Here is a 15,681-nt window from a genome sequence, read left to right as displayed (position 1 = left end):
GGTACCAGACTGTCTCTTCTACTTCCAGAGGATCCCTCCCATAGGATCCCTGATTGCTAACAAAAACATATACTGACATAATGTTAACGTCATACATTACCCTCTCTCCCTCCGTGACACGAATAAGTATATTTCATATTCTCCAAACCCAACAGTAGCTAAATGTTTGAGTGACGGACGTCACACTGCTTGCTTAATAGTATGTATTTCTTGCTCACAAGCCAACTATTGGGATTGGTCTCGCATCCTCTGCCTTTGAAAAACACGTGACCACTCTCTTGACAACAACATAGCCAGCGCCACCACCTAGAAACTAGCAATTCGATGGCATGGGTGGAGGCATTTTAAGCTTAGGAGTGGAGTCACCAATTGAACTCAGCAAAGAGACACACACTGTTTGAATCAACATTGTTTCCACATAATTTTTATTAAATGATGTTTGACCAATGTGGAATAGAAGTTGAATTGACATCTGTGCCCAGTGTTCAGTTACACTTGGAGCTGTACCATGTTGTAACATAAAGAATTAATAAGTATGATGTGGCATTATCTATCTATAAAGCATCTTCACATATGAATCTTTATTATTGAGTGCTTATTGGTGTACTGTAAACCTTTGGTACCACAATGTGCTGCTTTCTTTTTTATTGCAACCCAAGCAAAAGTAGAGTGCCACATCCTCATAATCAAATCCCAAGAGCAACTCTTCCAGCTGAGACTAGTAAACCCATCCATTATAGTGAAATGTGTTTGTCTTGTGTAGTACAACGTTTACACAAGGAGTTGAGCAAGGCTCTTGAAAATGAAAGGTCTTGAAATTATCTGGCTGCTTTAAGAGCTAACTGATTTCACACTTTGTTTTATAATGCATCTGTAATCCTCCCCCTATAGAGGCTTGGACCTATAAGGAGGAACTGTTCCATTCTGTGCATATTTTGTACAGCCTCCACTACGCAAGAGGAATGAACAATATACTTTTGACAATTGTGCGTACAGTAGAGAGTGTGTGTGTGCGACTTGTTTGTGTGCAATTGCATGTGAGTGTCTATTGTGTGTGAGTGTGTGTGTGCACACAAAGACGCGTGAATATGAAAAGACATAGGTCTGTCGATTTGACAAGCTGGTTGCGTTTGTTTGCAGATGTATACTGCATCGCATGCACTGCCATATCTCTCCCTGTCCATGTGGCGGGCTACGGAAAAGTCTCAAGACAAGATGAACGGGAACTGATTCAATGCGATTTTAGATTAAACAAGCATTTATTTCTCAGACTGAATGTGCTTCTCATTGCAAATACACAGCCTATTAATCACAAATAAAGTAAATAGGACATGACAGGTGCACTGTAATGGTCTCCTGGCATCGGACTCAGTCACTGAACACACACACAGAGATGCTTAAAGATTGTTTTGATCACGTTGACTGGGGTATGTTCCGGTTTGCATCTGAGAATAGTATTGATGTATACACTGACTTGGTGACTGAGTTAATCAGGAAGTGCATAGAGGATGTTGTTCCCACTGAGTATTAGAACTTATCCAATCCAAAAACCATAGATGGATGGAAAACTGAAAGCGCAAACCACTGCATAAAACCAATGCAAGGTGACTGGGAACATTGATGTGTACAAGCAGACCAGCTGTGCAAACAGGCAAAACGACAGTACAGGGACAAAGTGGAGTCGCAATTGAACGACTCAGACGTATGTGGCATGGACTCCAACATTGGTCATTAACATGAGGAAATATCTACCATCACAGTAAAGGACTGATAGGAGATATGATTTGGAGAATTTCAACCATGAGAGATCTTTTTAAATAATAGGAGACAAGAATTTGTCTCTTTTAATAACAGCAAACTATTTTTTTTAAATAGTTTTCAACTAACATGGTCTAAAATCTCGGTTGAGGCATTTTCCACCATTTGGCACATTCCAGACAGTCACGGAAGGGATTCGGAAAGCCAGCCACCGATATCTCAAATAAAATCCAATCAAATGTTGGATGTTATTGGTAACATACACGTATTTAGCAATGTTATTGCTCAGATGTTGCTCTGATTTTATTGATCTTGCTCCCAGGCAAGCTAAAATTCTTCTTCGCCACCGGAGTTTGATGGCACCTTAATTGAGGTGGATGGACCCGTGGTAATGGTGGAGCAGAATGGTATCAAACAAATCAAATCAAATCACATTTTATTTGTGACATACACATGGTTAGCAGATGTTAATGCGAGTGTAGCGAAATGCTTGTGCTTCTAGTTCCGACAAAGCAGTAATAACCAACAAGTAATCTAGCTAACAATTCCAAAACTACTACCTTATAGACACAAGTGTAAGGGGATAAAGAATATGTACATAAATATATATGAATGAGTGATGGTACAGAGCGGCATAGGCAAGATACAGTAGATGATATTGAGTGCAGTATATACATATGAGATGAGTATGTAAACAAAGTGGCATAGTTAAAGTGGCTAGTGATACATGTATTACATGAAGATGCAGTAGATGATAGAGTACAGTATATATGTATACATATGAGATGAATAATGTAGGGTATGTAAACATTATATTAGGTAGCATTGTTTAAAGTGGATAGTGATATATTTGACATAATTTCCCATCAATTCCCATTATTAAAGTGGCTGGAGTTGAGTCAGTGTGTTTCCATGTGTTTGATGTGATGCCATTCCATTCGCTCCGTTCCAGCCATTATTATGAGCCGTCCTCCGTTCAGCTGCCTCCACGGATATTTAAGTGTGTTAACCCTCCGACCAAGACGGCGTCCCAAGCTGCGTCCTCAGAGTATGTGCTGACCAACTGACTGGAGTGTTTACGAACATAATTAATCTCTGTCTGTTGTCCCCACTTGCTTCAAGATGTCCACCATTGTTCCTGTAACCAAGAAAGCGAAAGCAACTGAACTAAATTACTATTATTATTATTATTATTATTATTATTATTATTATTATGTAGCATTACTGTCATTCTGAAGTTAAGGATCATATTTACCGGCACCTTACCTGACACCCTAGACACACCACAATTTGCAGACCGCCCCAACAGATCCATGGATGCCACAATTGCCATCGCACTGAACACTGCATTATCCCATCTGGACAAGACAAATACCTATGTAAGAACGCTGTGCATTGACTACAGCTCGGCCTTCAACGCTATAGTGCCCTGCAAGCTCAACACTAAGCTCTGGGCCCTGAGACTGAACCCTTCCCTGTGCAACTGGGTCCTGGACTTCCTGACCGGCCGACCCCAGGTGGTGAAGGTAGGCAGCAACACCTATGCTCGCTGATCATTAACACGGGGGCCCCACAAGGGTGCATGCTCAGTCCCCTCCTGTACTCCCTGTTCACCCATGACTGCTTGGCCACGCACATCTCCAACTCAATCATCAAGTTTGCAGACGACACAACGCTGATTACCTCCAATGTCGATTAGGCCTACAGGGATGAGATGAGGGGACTGGCGGAGTGATGCCAGGAAAATAACCTCTCCCTCAAAGTCAACAAAGTGAAGGAGCTGACTCTGGACTTCAGGAGACAGCAGAGAGAACACGCCCCCATCCACATCGACAGGGCTGCATTGGAGAGGGTAAAAAGCTTCAAGTTCCTCGAAGTACACATCACTGACAACCTGAAATGGTCCATTCACACAGACAGTGTGGTGAAGTCACAACAGCACCTCTTCAATCTCAGGAAGCTGAATAAATTTTGCTTGGCCCTTAAGACCCTAACAAGCTGCTACATTGATTGATTGATTCTATACCATTGAGAGCATCCTGTTGGACTGGATCACCGACCTGGTACAGCAATTGCAGCATCCACAACCTCAGTGCTCTCCAGAGGGTGGTGAGGTCAGCCCAAAGTATCACCGGGGTCACACTGCCTGCCCTCCAGGACGTCTACTGCACCTGGTGCCACAGGAAGGCCAAAAATATCATCAAGGACTTCAGCCACCCGAGCCATGGCCTGTTCTCCCCGTTACAATCTAGAAGAAGGAGACAGTACAGGTGCATCAAAGCTGGGACCGAGAGACTGAAAAACAGCTTCTATCTCCAGGCCATCAGACTGTTAAATAGTCACCACAAGTACCCTGAACTTAGTCACTGTTACTAGCTGGCTACCACCTGGTACTCTACCCTGCACCTTAGAGACTGCTTCCAGATGTACAGTGCATTCGGGAAAGTATTCAGACGTCTTAACTTCTTCCAAATGTTCCACATTTTATTCTAAAATTGATAAATTGAAAAAAAGGATCCTCATCAATCCACACACAATAACCCATAATGACAATGCAAAAACAGTTTTTTAGACATTTTTGAAAATGTATTAAAAACAGAAATAACTTATATTATACTTGAATATTATCGAACATCTCTGGAGAAACCTGAAAATAGCTGTGCAGCGACGCCCCCCATCCAACCTGACAGAGCTTGAGAGGATCTGCAGAGAAGAATGGGAGAAACACCCCAAATATAGGCGTGCCAAGCTTGTAGCGTCAAACACAATAAGAATCGAGGCTGTAATTCCTGCAAAAATGCTTCAACAAAGTACTGAATAAAGGGTCTGAATACTTATATAAATGGGATATATATATGTTTTGATTTTTAATTAATTTGGGTTATTGTTTGTAAGATTGAGATTTTATTTATTATTTTAGAATAGGGCTGTAACGTAAGAAAATGTGGAAAAAGTCAAGGGGTCTGAATATTTTATGAATACACTGAATACAGTATGTTATCCCTTGGCAGCATTATCAGAAAACACACCATTGATTTTCTCTGCTTTGCATTTTTGTCTTACCAGAGGATTTTAGCTCCCTGGATAAATTATTAGACTGTATTAGTGATTTAAATACTTGGATGGCTCACAACTTCTTCCAGCTAATTCAAGACAAGACCGAGGTACTTATTGTTGGAGCCGAAGCACAGCGAGCGAATCTAGCTGCACATTTTAATTCACGGGCAATAAAGTTAAAACACAAGTTAAAAAACCTAGGTGTTATTTTAGATTCTGAACTCAATTTCGAATCACACATTAGGAATGTGACCAAAATAGCTTTTTACCACCTGAGGAACATTGCAGAGGTGTGGCAATTTCTCTCAGGCTGATACAGAGAGACTCATCCATGCTTTTATTACAAGCAGGCATGACTACTTTAATTCTCTCCTGTCTTTAAGATTATTTTGGTTTTTAATCAATCCACAATTGTGCACCCCAAGACATGTCAGACATGCTTTTAAGTTATGTACCCAGTAGGTCCCTCAGCTCCACTGGCACTGGACTTTTAACTATCCCAAAGCCTAGGACCAAGAGGCATGGAAGAGGCAGCTTTTAGTTATTATGTCTCTAGCCTCTGGAATAGCCTGCCAGATAAACTGATGGGGGCTGAAACTGTGGATATATTTAAAAGAGATCTTAAAACATCATTACTTTAAGACATGAAGGTGGGTCAATATGGACAATATTAAAAAAATGGAAAGTTTCTTAAAGTGCAGTCGCAAAACCATTAACCTCCCCTGCGACTTGGTCTCCCTCAAACAACGAACGTTACATGAACATAATATAATTCTCCTCAGAGGAGGAATGGGAGGACTATCCTACTAAGTGAATTATATAAAATAATAATAATTTGGTATGTTGATGAGTTAAACAGAAGGTGCTGTGAATGTTCTGCCTGCTCTGAAATATGTGATAGTTGGCTTCTAAATGAGTTGGAAAAAGTGGGTGCTGTGTCAGTTTGTATCTTTTTGGTGTCAGAATGATATCTAATTGACTGATGGATGCTGACTTGCTGGCTGACTTTTGTCCATTTGCAATATGTTTAAACAGTGATAGACCATCACCAAATTGACATTGTGAAATCAACACCAACGAGTGATGGAGAGGAACCAGAATCCCTGCCCGGCCATCCCGTGTTCATCGGGCCAGTCAATTTCGAATTCCTGCAGTATTTTTTAGCATGTCAAATTCGTAATGGTAAATGCCCATTGAAACATATGGACAGCCGTGCGCCTGGTGATTGGAATGGGTTACCAGGAGCACATTTTAAAACGTTTTTTAATGCCTTTAGGGGGGTGCAAGGGGTCCCACTTCTCCCTCATCATACTTGACAAATAGACCATCTAGGTTGATTCATGGCTTAACATAGTGCTATATATCATTTAGGCAGAATAAATACCATTTGGACATGGTTCACTGACTTTTGGGTTTGGAAACCGATTTCCTATGATCGTACATGGCAAATGGACAAAAACATCCTTATTGGCACTTTCAATACGTTTATATTGCATTTGGCAATGGTTCACTGACTTTTGATTTAGACTTTTGACTTCCTATGAAATCATATTGCAAATGGACACAACATCCTGATTTGGCACTTTCCATACTTTCATATTCCATTTGGACATTTCTTATGGCATTTGGCAATGGTTCACTGACTTTTGACTATTGACTTCCTATGAAATCATATTGCAAATGGACATAACATATTACTTATGGAGTTTAAAAAATATGACAAAAGTATGTTCATACAGTTCTTATACATGTATAATTGACAACAAAAAAAAACAAAAGAATTTCGAAAAACAGTCATGAAAGCACTTTTTTAAGGGGCAATATTTTTTTCACATTTTCTAAATTTGACCCATGTGTCTTGACTTGATTTGCATTTGTAATATGAAAATGTATTGTGGAGCGTGCTCGCCATCTATTGTATTTTTGCTGTGTGACACTTGGCAGTTGTCATATGACATTTGTCATAAGCTTTGAATGAAATGCCGTCCATTTGAGTGGATTGGACATCATGTACATGTATATGTTTCATATGGTGCCAATATGTTCCCATTCATTTTTGTCAATTTCTGGGGGCTCTTCCCTTACTTTCATAAATAGCAGAAAATCAATCCTTTAGTCAACATTCATTCCGGTTATTGACTATGGTAATATCGTCTATATGAATGCAGCTGCCACTGTATTGGAGCCATTAGACGCAGTTTATCATTACGCAGTGTGCTTTATTTTGGGTGATAGGTTCAGTGCACATCATATTTAAATACACAGTAGGAAAACCCCATTACTTGTTTTATCCAGGAATTTAAAATCAACTTATTTACACCATTACACATTCATTCATTTTTAGTTATGTGGCCTTAACCCTCCCGTTGTCCTGGTATTGTGTCTAGTCCCCGCGTCCTCCGGGTCACCCTGTCCCGTCCTGGCTAAAGGCCCAATGTGCGCAAGTGTGACAGTAGGCGTGTGAACAGCCTTTGTAGATGTATTTCTTACACCTGCAGCACACCTAGTGTGTCTTGGAGTCCTTCTTGGCTGGGCAGAGCTGACACCTCTTCCTCTTACTTGCCCCGGTGGCCGGGCGGGGCAGCGGCCGTGCCAGCGGCGGGGCCCTCGTGCTGTTGATCATGACGCCGCTTCGGTGCGGGGCAGATGCTGCCTTCTTTGGATCAGCGGCTTCACGAGTGCCTTTCCCAGCTGCTCGAGGAACACCCTGCGCTTGTTCCGCTTGCCAGGCATCCAGTCAGGCTTGATCTCTCGCCATATGACAAAGGCGTTGTAGGAGGACACGTCAAGGATGTTGTGGAAGACGACCAGGGGCCAGCGGGCAGTCATCCGTCTGCAGCTGTAGGTGCCCACCACCTTGTCTAGGTTGTCCACGCCGCCCTTGTTGCAGTTGTAGTCTAGGATGAGGGCCGGCTTCCTGTCGCGGCGATCGCTAATGTGGCCCTTTGTGTGCAGCGTGCTCAAAAGTAGCACGTTCTTGTTTCTCTTTGCCAGGTAGGACACCAGAGTGGCGGTGGGCGTGAAGGCGAACCTGGAGGACAGGACCTGTCTGCCCCTGGACTCGAGCAGCGCGGGCGGGAGCTCGGCCTTGTTCTTTCTCACCGTGCCCACCATGGTGAGGTTCCTCTCGAGGAGCCGCTGGCCCAGGTCGTAGGAGGTGAAGAAGTTGTCGCAGGTGATGTTGCGACCGCTCAGGCCCGTTGTCAGATCGAGGACGACGCGCATCCCCTGGTTCTTCTCGGGGCCTCCGCCGGCCGCCTTGCCGGTGTACACTTGCATCTTCCAAGCGTAGCTGGACTTGGCGTCGCAGGCCACCCACGACTTGATGCCGTATTTGGCCGGCTTGCTGGGGATGTACTGACGGAAAGGACAGCGGCCTTTCGGAAAGGGGACAAGACATTAGTGTGGTTACTGTGTCACGGGGGCCAAGGGCCAAATTTTGTGTTACACACGCTGCCAGCGCTGCTAGAGCCGCTGCTTGTACCACTGCTACGGCAGCACTGCCTCTCTGTATAGACATATAAGCACATGTGCGCACGCACGCGCACGCAGAGTACCTCTGAACGGGACCAGTTAATCGTCCACCGTCACGTCGGGCCCCGGGTTGTAGAGGGCCGGCAGCCGCGCCTCCCACAGGTCCCAGACCTCCCATATGGCTGCGAGTTTGTCCGTGGCGAGTCTGGCGGGTCTCGACTGGCGGTCGTCGAATCGCAGCAGCCTCAAGTACCTGTGAAAGACCTCTCGGTGTCCCACAGGCTTGCCGCGGCCTCGCCCCGGGACCTGTAGACGCCCGCTAGGATCAGCAGCCCTACATAGGCGCGCAGGTCCGTGGCGTCCATGGGTCACCAGCCGTCGCCGTATTTTCTGGCCCTGTGCAGGTTCGTCATTTCAACAATTATCCTTTCTATCGCCGGTGTGACAAACAGGTGGAAGGCGGACGCGATGTCGCAGGCCTGTGTCGCGGCATAGACCGTGGGGCCCGGAGTCTGGTCCGGCCCGGCGTGGCAGATCGTGAGGGGCCCGCGGCGGCGGCCGTAGGCCACGGGGGACCACTCGATTTTGCCGTTTTTCGACAACAACGGCTGCTCCCGTTGGTCCGGGGCCGAGGAGATCTCTTCCTCGCCGCGGTCCTCGCGCTCGTCCTCGTCCTCGGGCGGCTCTTCCTCGGGCTGCTCTTCCTCAGAAGAGGGAGAAGAGGCATCGTCGACCTTGCAGCGCTCGGGGTTGTATTCCTCCCCCCCCCCGCCTTCATCTTCCAAAACCTCTTCCTCCTCCTCCTCCTCCTGGCAATCCGAGTAGTCTTCTTGGTCCACACTGGACAAGATCTGGAGACTGAGACCCGAAAATGCACGAGGCTCGCTTGCGCGCTCGTGTGTAGCCGTGTGCAGTCGACCCACCCAGCCGTGCAACAATAACACTCGGCTGCTCTCTAGCTCACAACGGAGCACGTCTGGACCTGTGCAGCGGCTGGCTGGGTCGCTCTGAGCCACGAGCGCAACAAGAACACTCAGTTGCTCTCTAGCACACAGTGGCGCACGTCCGGAGCTGTGCAGCTGCTGGCTGGGTCGCTCTGACCCGCGAGCGCACAACCTCGCCACGCTCGCAGACACTCTAGTACGCTCCACGGCATACGCCTCGCTAGTGGCTGACAGGGTCGCTCTGATTCGCAGAGCACAGAGCGGAGAGCGCCAGCCCTGGAAACACAGGGCCTGGGTTGCACTGACCCACGAGCGCAGAGCGCAGATCGCAACAAGAACACTCGGCTGCTCTCTAGCACACAGCGGAGCACGTCCGGACCTGTGCAGCGGCTGGCTGGGTCGCTCTGACCCACGAGCGCAGAGCGGGGAGCCGGGGACAGCCTCGCCACACTCGCAGACACTCTACTACGCTCGACAGCATACGCCTCGCCAGTGGCTGGCAGGGTTGCTCTGAGCCACGAGCGCGACTCTAACACTTGGCTGCTCTCTAGCACACAGCGAGGCACGTCCGGACCTGTGTAGCGGCTTGCAGCGGTGAGGCCAGAGCACAGAGCGCAGAGCGGGGAGCCGGGCACAGCCTCGCCACACTCGCAGACTCTCTACTATGCTCGAAGGCACACGCCTCGACAGTGGCTGGCACGGTCGCTCTGACCCGCCAGCGCAAGAGCGCCAGCCCTCCACACACAGGGCCTGGGTTGCTCTGACCCGCGAGCGCAGAGCACAGAAAGGGGAGCCCTCCACACACAGGACCTGGGTCACCCTGACCCCAGGACCACGGGAGGGTTAAACAACTGAGATCGTAAGCGAATATGTTATCATTCAACTTAAATTCTTTAAGACAATACAATAAATATTTCATAGGGCTTTATTTCAAGTTTTACCCAAATACTGGCCTGAACTAATGGTGTCAGACCACATCAGGCCTGCAAGTCACATTATACTGGCTTGCAAAGCGATGTGTAATTTCTATTGGAACCAGCCAAAGTGGGGATATCCAAAGTTTGGAGAAAAATTCAAACGCAACCGGCATCCAAAATGAATGCCAGGGTTGGACAGATTAAGATATGAGACTACTTTTAAAGCATCTAAACTGGAACAAATCAAATTGTGTTTGTCACATGCGCCGAATACAACAGGTGCCTTACCGTGAAATGCTTACTTAAAATCCCTTAACCAACAACGAAGTTTTAAGGAAAATGAGTTTACTAAATAAACTAAAGTAAAAAAGTAATACAAATGTGTTTTACTGCTTAAAGAATATTGTTATATGTTAGTGTTTTTTCTAACCTGATACACACTTGTCTTGGTGTGACATAGTCATTTAACTCGGCTTACAGCTAAGAGACGTTAGGGTGAAACCGCAGCATGTGAAATCCTGTGGGTTTACTATCTACAGAAAGTATGGAACCTTGCAGAAAGGGGTACAATATAATGTTTGTTGTTGTGAATGCAGTTAGTCCGAGGGCTAAACCGTCTATCAACCTCGTGGTATCTTAAAGTCTGCACAGACAACCAGTTACCTTTTACACACTATCTGCTGACTGGCACATACACGGAAAGGAGTTGCATTTTCTCTCTAAAAGCAGAGACCTGGCTATGTTTGTTAACCTCTCTGGGAGCGGATCCCTGTTCCGCTAGCGGAACCCCTCGTCAACAGCCAGTGGAATTGCAGGGTGCCAAATTCAAACAACAGAAATCTCATGAATCAAATTTCTCAAACATACAACTATTAGGCACCATTTTAAAGATAACATTCTCGTTAATCCAGCCACAGTGTCTGATTTCAAAAAGGCTTTACAGCGAAAGCTCCACAAATGATTATGTTAGGTCACCACCAAGTCACAGAAATACACAGACATTTTTCCAGCCAAAGAGAGGAGTAACAAAAAGCAGAAACATAGATAAAATGAATCACTAACCTTTGATAATCTTCATCACATGACACTCATAGGACTTCATGTTACACAATACATGTACGTTTTGTTCATATGACACTCATGTTACACAATACATGTTTCATAATGTGCATATTTATATCCAAAAATCTCAGTTTACATTGGCGCCTTACGTGCAGTAATGTTTTGATTCCAAAACATCCGGTGATTTTGCAGAAATACTAATAATAAACATTGATAAAAGATACAAGTGTTATTCACAGAATTAAAGATAGACTTCTCCTTAATGCAACCGCTGTGTCAGATTTCGAAAAAACTTTATGGAAAAAGCATAATCTGAGAACGGCGCTCAGAACCCAAAACGGCCAGAGGAATATCCGCCATTTTGGAATCAACAAAGTTAGAACCAACACCATAAATATTCACTTACCTTTGATGTTCTTCATCAGAAGGCACTCCCAGGAATCCCAGTTTGACAATAAATGACAGATTTTTTCCATAAAGTTCCATCATTTATGTCCAAATAGCCACTTGTTGTTAGCATGTTCAGCCCAGTAATCCATCTTCATGAGGCGCAGGCACTTCATCCAGACAAAAACTCGAAAGGGTCCGTTACAGTCCTTTAGAAACATGCCAAACGATGTATGGAATCAATCGTTAGGATGTTTTTAACATAAAACATCAATAATGTTCCAACCGGAACATTTGTCTTCAGAAAAGCATTGGAACGAGAGGTAACTCTGTCGGGTGCGCGCGTCATGAGACCGAGGCTCTCTGCCATACCAGTGACTCAAAGAGGTCTCATGAGCCCCTCCTTTATACTATAATCCTCAAACCAGTTTCTAAAGATGGTTGAGATCTAGTGGAAGCCCTAGGAAGTGCAACTTCATCCATATCTCAATGTGTATTCGGTAGGCTAAGCTTTGGAAAACTACAAACCTCAGATGTCCCACTTCCTGTTTGGATTTTTCTGAGGTTTTCGCCTGCCATATGAGTTCTGTTTTAAACTCACAGACGTCATTCAAACAGTTTAGAAACGTCAGAGTGTTTTCTATCCAATACTACTAATAATATGCATATATTAGCATCTGGGACTGAGTAGCAGGCAGTTTACTCTGGGCACGCTTTTCATCCAAAAGTGAAAATTCTGCCCCCTATCCAAATGAAGTTATGCTTTCAACTCTGAACCATTCTTGGTGATGTTGATTGCTTCGTTATTGCAAATCTTATAATAAAGCTGTTGTTGGAAGAATTTACAGTCTCTCTCTTCCTCTAGAATTTCTCTGACACCCGTTTCCCGGAAACTAGGCATATGTTGCGGGTCACTACTTCACAGGAGAGCCGTTTTAACATCGTTTTTTGGGATGGCAGAAATGCCTACTGAAACGTGAACTTTCATATGCCTTAATAAAAAACTTGTATGCCTACTGTAAATACGAATAAAATTGTTAAATTACGAGCCGATTTGGTTTAGCAATAGAAAAGCTGGTCAGTATGTCTAGGTAATCATGTCTAGCGCAGATTGTTTTGAAAGGTATCATGTATTAAAACTGCATAAGTGTTGAGCTCCACTTTCTGGAGGACTGAGTTTTGAAATCAGGGAAATTTGAGTATGATAGCTAAGGAGATGGAGAAAACACCTGCCTCTGGATTACGACTTCAAACTAAGGCAAACATAGCATCCGACAGGAGACGCGTCCAACCATGAATTATGTAAATGGGTAAGATAGTCTAGCTAGCTACATTTTCAGATATTACATGTTAATAATTTTGACAGAAAGATACATTTTCTTGGCTAGCTATAATGATAGCTAGCAAATATTGAACCTGGTTGGTTACCTACCTGCAGATTCATGCAGGATAGTAACGTCATGAGTTGTGATTAGGGTTCATTGTTAACCTAGCTAAGTTAGCTGGATGGCTCGCTAGATAACGTTACGTGTAGACATTATTATTCGTATTTCAAATCCATTTGCTTAGCTAGCTATAGCCTAATATTAGCTAGCTAGATACATGTCGGGTTTGTTTGTAAATTCAGTCTGGCCATCTACTCCAATTTCAGAGTAATCTCGTCTATGTGACAAAGAGCGCTGAATAACCGATGAATTTACAAATGCTCAACACCCATTCAATATGGCTGGTGTCAGTAGATGTCAGCAAAAAAAGTGTAATTAAATTGTTGCCAGCAGCACAGTTACAGTCACCAAGTCAAATCAAATCAAATGTATTTATATAGCCCTTCGTACAGCTGATATCTCAAAGTGCTGTACAGAAACCCAGCCTAAAACCCCGAACAGCAAGCAATGCAGGTGTAGAAGCACGGTGGCTAGGAAAAACTCCCTAGAAAGGACAAAACCTAGGAAGAAACCTAGAGAGGAACCAGGCTATGTGGGGTGGCCAGTCCTCTACTGGCTGTGCCGGGTGGAGATTGTAACAGAACATGGCCAAGATGTTCAACTGTTCATAAATTACCAGCATGGTCAAATAATAATAATCACAGGCAGAACAGTTGAAACTGGAGCAGCTGCACGGCCAGGTGGACTGGGGACAGCAAGGAGTCATCATGTCAGGTAGTCTTGAGGCATGGTCCTAGGGCTCAGGTCCTCCGAGAGAGAGAGAGAATTAGAGAGAGCATAATTAAATTCACACAGGACACCGGATAGGACAGGAGAAGTACTCCAGATATAACAAACTGACCCTAGCCCCCCGACACATAAACTACTGCAGCATAAATACTGGAGGCAGAGACAGGAGGGGTCAGGAGACACTGTGGCTCCATCCGAGTACACCCCCGGACAGGGCCAAACAGGAAGGATATAACCCCACCCACTTTGCCAAAGCACAGCCCCCACACCACTAGAGGGATATCTTCAACCACCAATTTACCATCCTGAGACAAGGCCGAGTATAGCCCACAAAGATCTCCGCCACGCCAACCCAGACAGGAAGATCACATCAGTGACTCAACCCACTCAAGTGACGCACCCCTCCTAGGGACGGTATGAAAGAGCCCTAGTAAGCCAGTGACTCCCCTGTAATAGGGTTAGAGGCAGAGAATCCCAGTGGAAAGAGGGGAACCGGCCAGGCAGAGACAGCAAGGGCTGTTCGTTACTCCAGAGCCTTTCCGTTCACCTTCACACTCCTGGGCCAGACTACACTCAATCATATGACCCACTGAAGAGATAGGTCTTCAGTAAAGACTTAAAGGTTGAGACCGAGTTTGCGTCTCTCACATGAAAGCTCTGGATAACATGAAAACAGCCTAATCAGCTCTGCTAGGGCAAGTAAAATGGTCAGAGTGGGGTGTTCTCTCATTATGGCCTGGGTAAGCCGTCATTGTAAATAAGAATTTCTTCTTAACTGACTTGCCTAGTTAAATAAAAAACATATAATAATATGGAGATGGTACCCCTTTTGTTGCTATTACATCCTACACACTTATGGGAAGGCTTTCTACTAGATGTTGGAATATTGCTGCAGGGACTTGCTTACGTTCAGCCACAAGAGCATTAGTGAGGTTGGACACTAATGTTGGGCGATGGCTCGCAGTCAACGTTCCAATTCATCCCAGAGGTGTTTGATGGGGTTGAAGTCAGGGCTCTGTGCAGGCCAGTCAAGTTCTTCCACACCGATCTTGACAAACCATTTCTGTATGGACCTCGCTTTGTGCTCGAGGGCATTGTCATGCTGAAACAGAAAAGGGCCTTCCCCAAACTGTTGCCACAAAGTTGGAAATACAGAGTTGTGTAGAAATTCATTGTATACTGTAGCGTTAAGGTTTCCCTTCACTAGAACTAAGGGGCCTAGCCTGAACCAGCCCCAGACTATTATTCCTCCTCGACCAAACTTTACAGTTGGCACTATGCAGTGGGGTAGGTAGCGTTCTCCTGGCATCCGCTAAACCCAGATATGTCCGCGGGGCTGCCAGATGGTGAAGTGGGATTTATCACTCCAGAGAACGTGTTTCCACTGCTCCAGAGTCCAAATGCGGCGAGCTTTACACCATTCCAACCGATGCTTGACATTGTGCATGGTGATCTTAAGCTTGTGTGTGGCTGCTCGGCCATGGAAACCCATTTCATGGAGCTCGCGACTAACAGTTCTTGTGCTGATATGATTCACAATAACAGCACTTACAGTTGACCAGGGCAGCTCTAGCAGGGCAGAAATTTGAAGATCTGACTTGTTGGAAAGGTGTCATCTTACAACAGTGCCACGTTTAAAGTCACTGAGCTCTTCAGTAAGGCCATTCTACTGCCAATGTTTTTTATGGAGAATGCATGGGTCTGTGCTCAATGTTATACACCTGTCAGCAACAGGTGTGACTGAAGTAGCCTCATCCACTAATTTGAAAGGGGTGTCCACGTACATTTATATATATATTGTAGAAGGGGTAAGGATGCCAAAATGACACCTAAGCTGCAGAAGGAAATAAAATGAAAAATACAAGAAATACTTAAAAAACTCAGAGGAATAATTATTTTTCTGCAGGG

General features: G+C 45.0%; 1 long non-coding RNA gene and 1 pseudogene across 1 annotated transcript; both read right to left on the bottom strand.

The window, feature by feature from the left end:
* Positions 1-2,670: 2,670 nt before the first annotated feature.
* Positions 2,671-3,584, bottom strand: LOC110492895. Its single transcript, XR_002469090.2, has 3 exons — positions 3,442-3,584; positions 3,025-3,116; positions 2,671-2,896 (listed from the first exon to the last, which is right to left on the bottom strand). It is a non-coding gene; the product is annotated as an uncharacterized LOC110492895 (long non-coding RNA).
* Positions 3,585-7,434: 3,850 nt separating this feature from the next.
* LOC110492869 lies at positions 7,435-10,608 on the bottom strand (annotated as a pseudogene).
* Positions 10,609-15,681: the final 5,073 nt, after the last annotated feature.

This window comes from Oncorhynchus mykiss, chromosome 16 (assembly GCF_013265735.2).
Source record: "Oncorhynchus mykiss isolate Arlee chromosome 16, USDA_OmykA_1.1, whole genome shotgun sequence".
NCBI lineage: Eukaryota > Metazoa > Chordata > Actinopteri > Salmoniformes > Salmonidae > Oncorhynchus > Oncorhynchus mykiss.
This window is presented reverse-complemented; position numbering and strand designations above follow the sequence as displayed.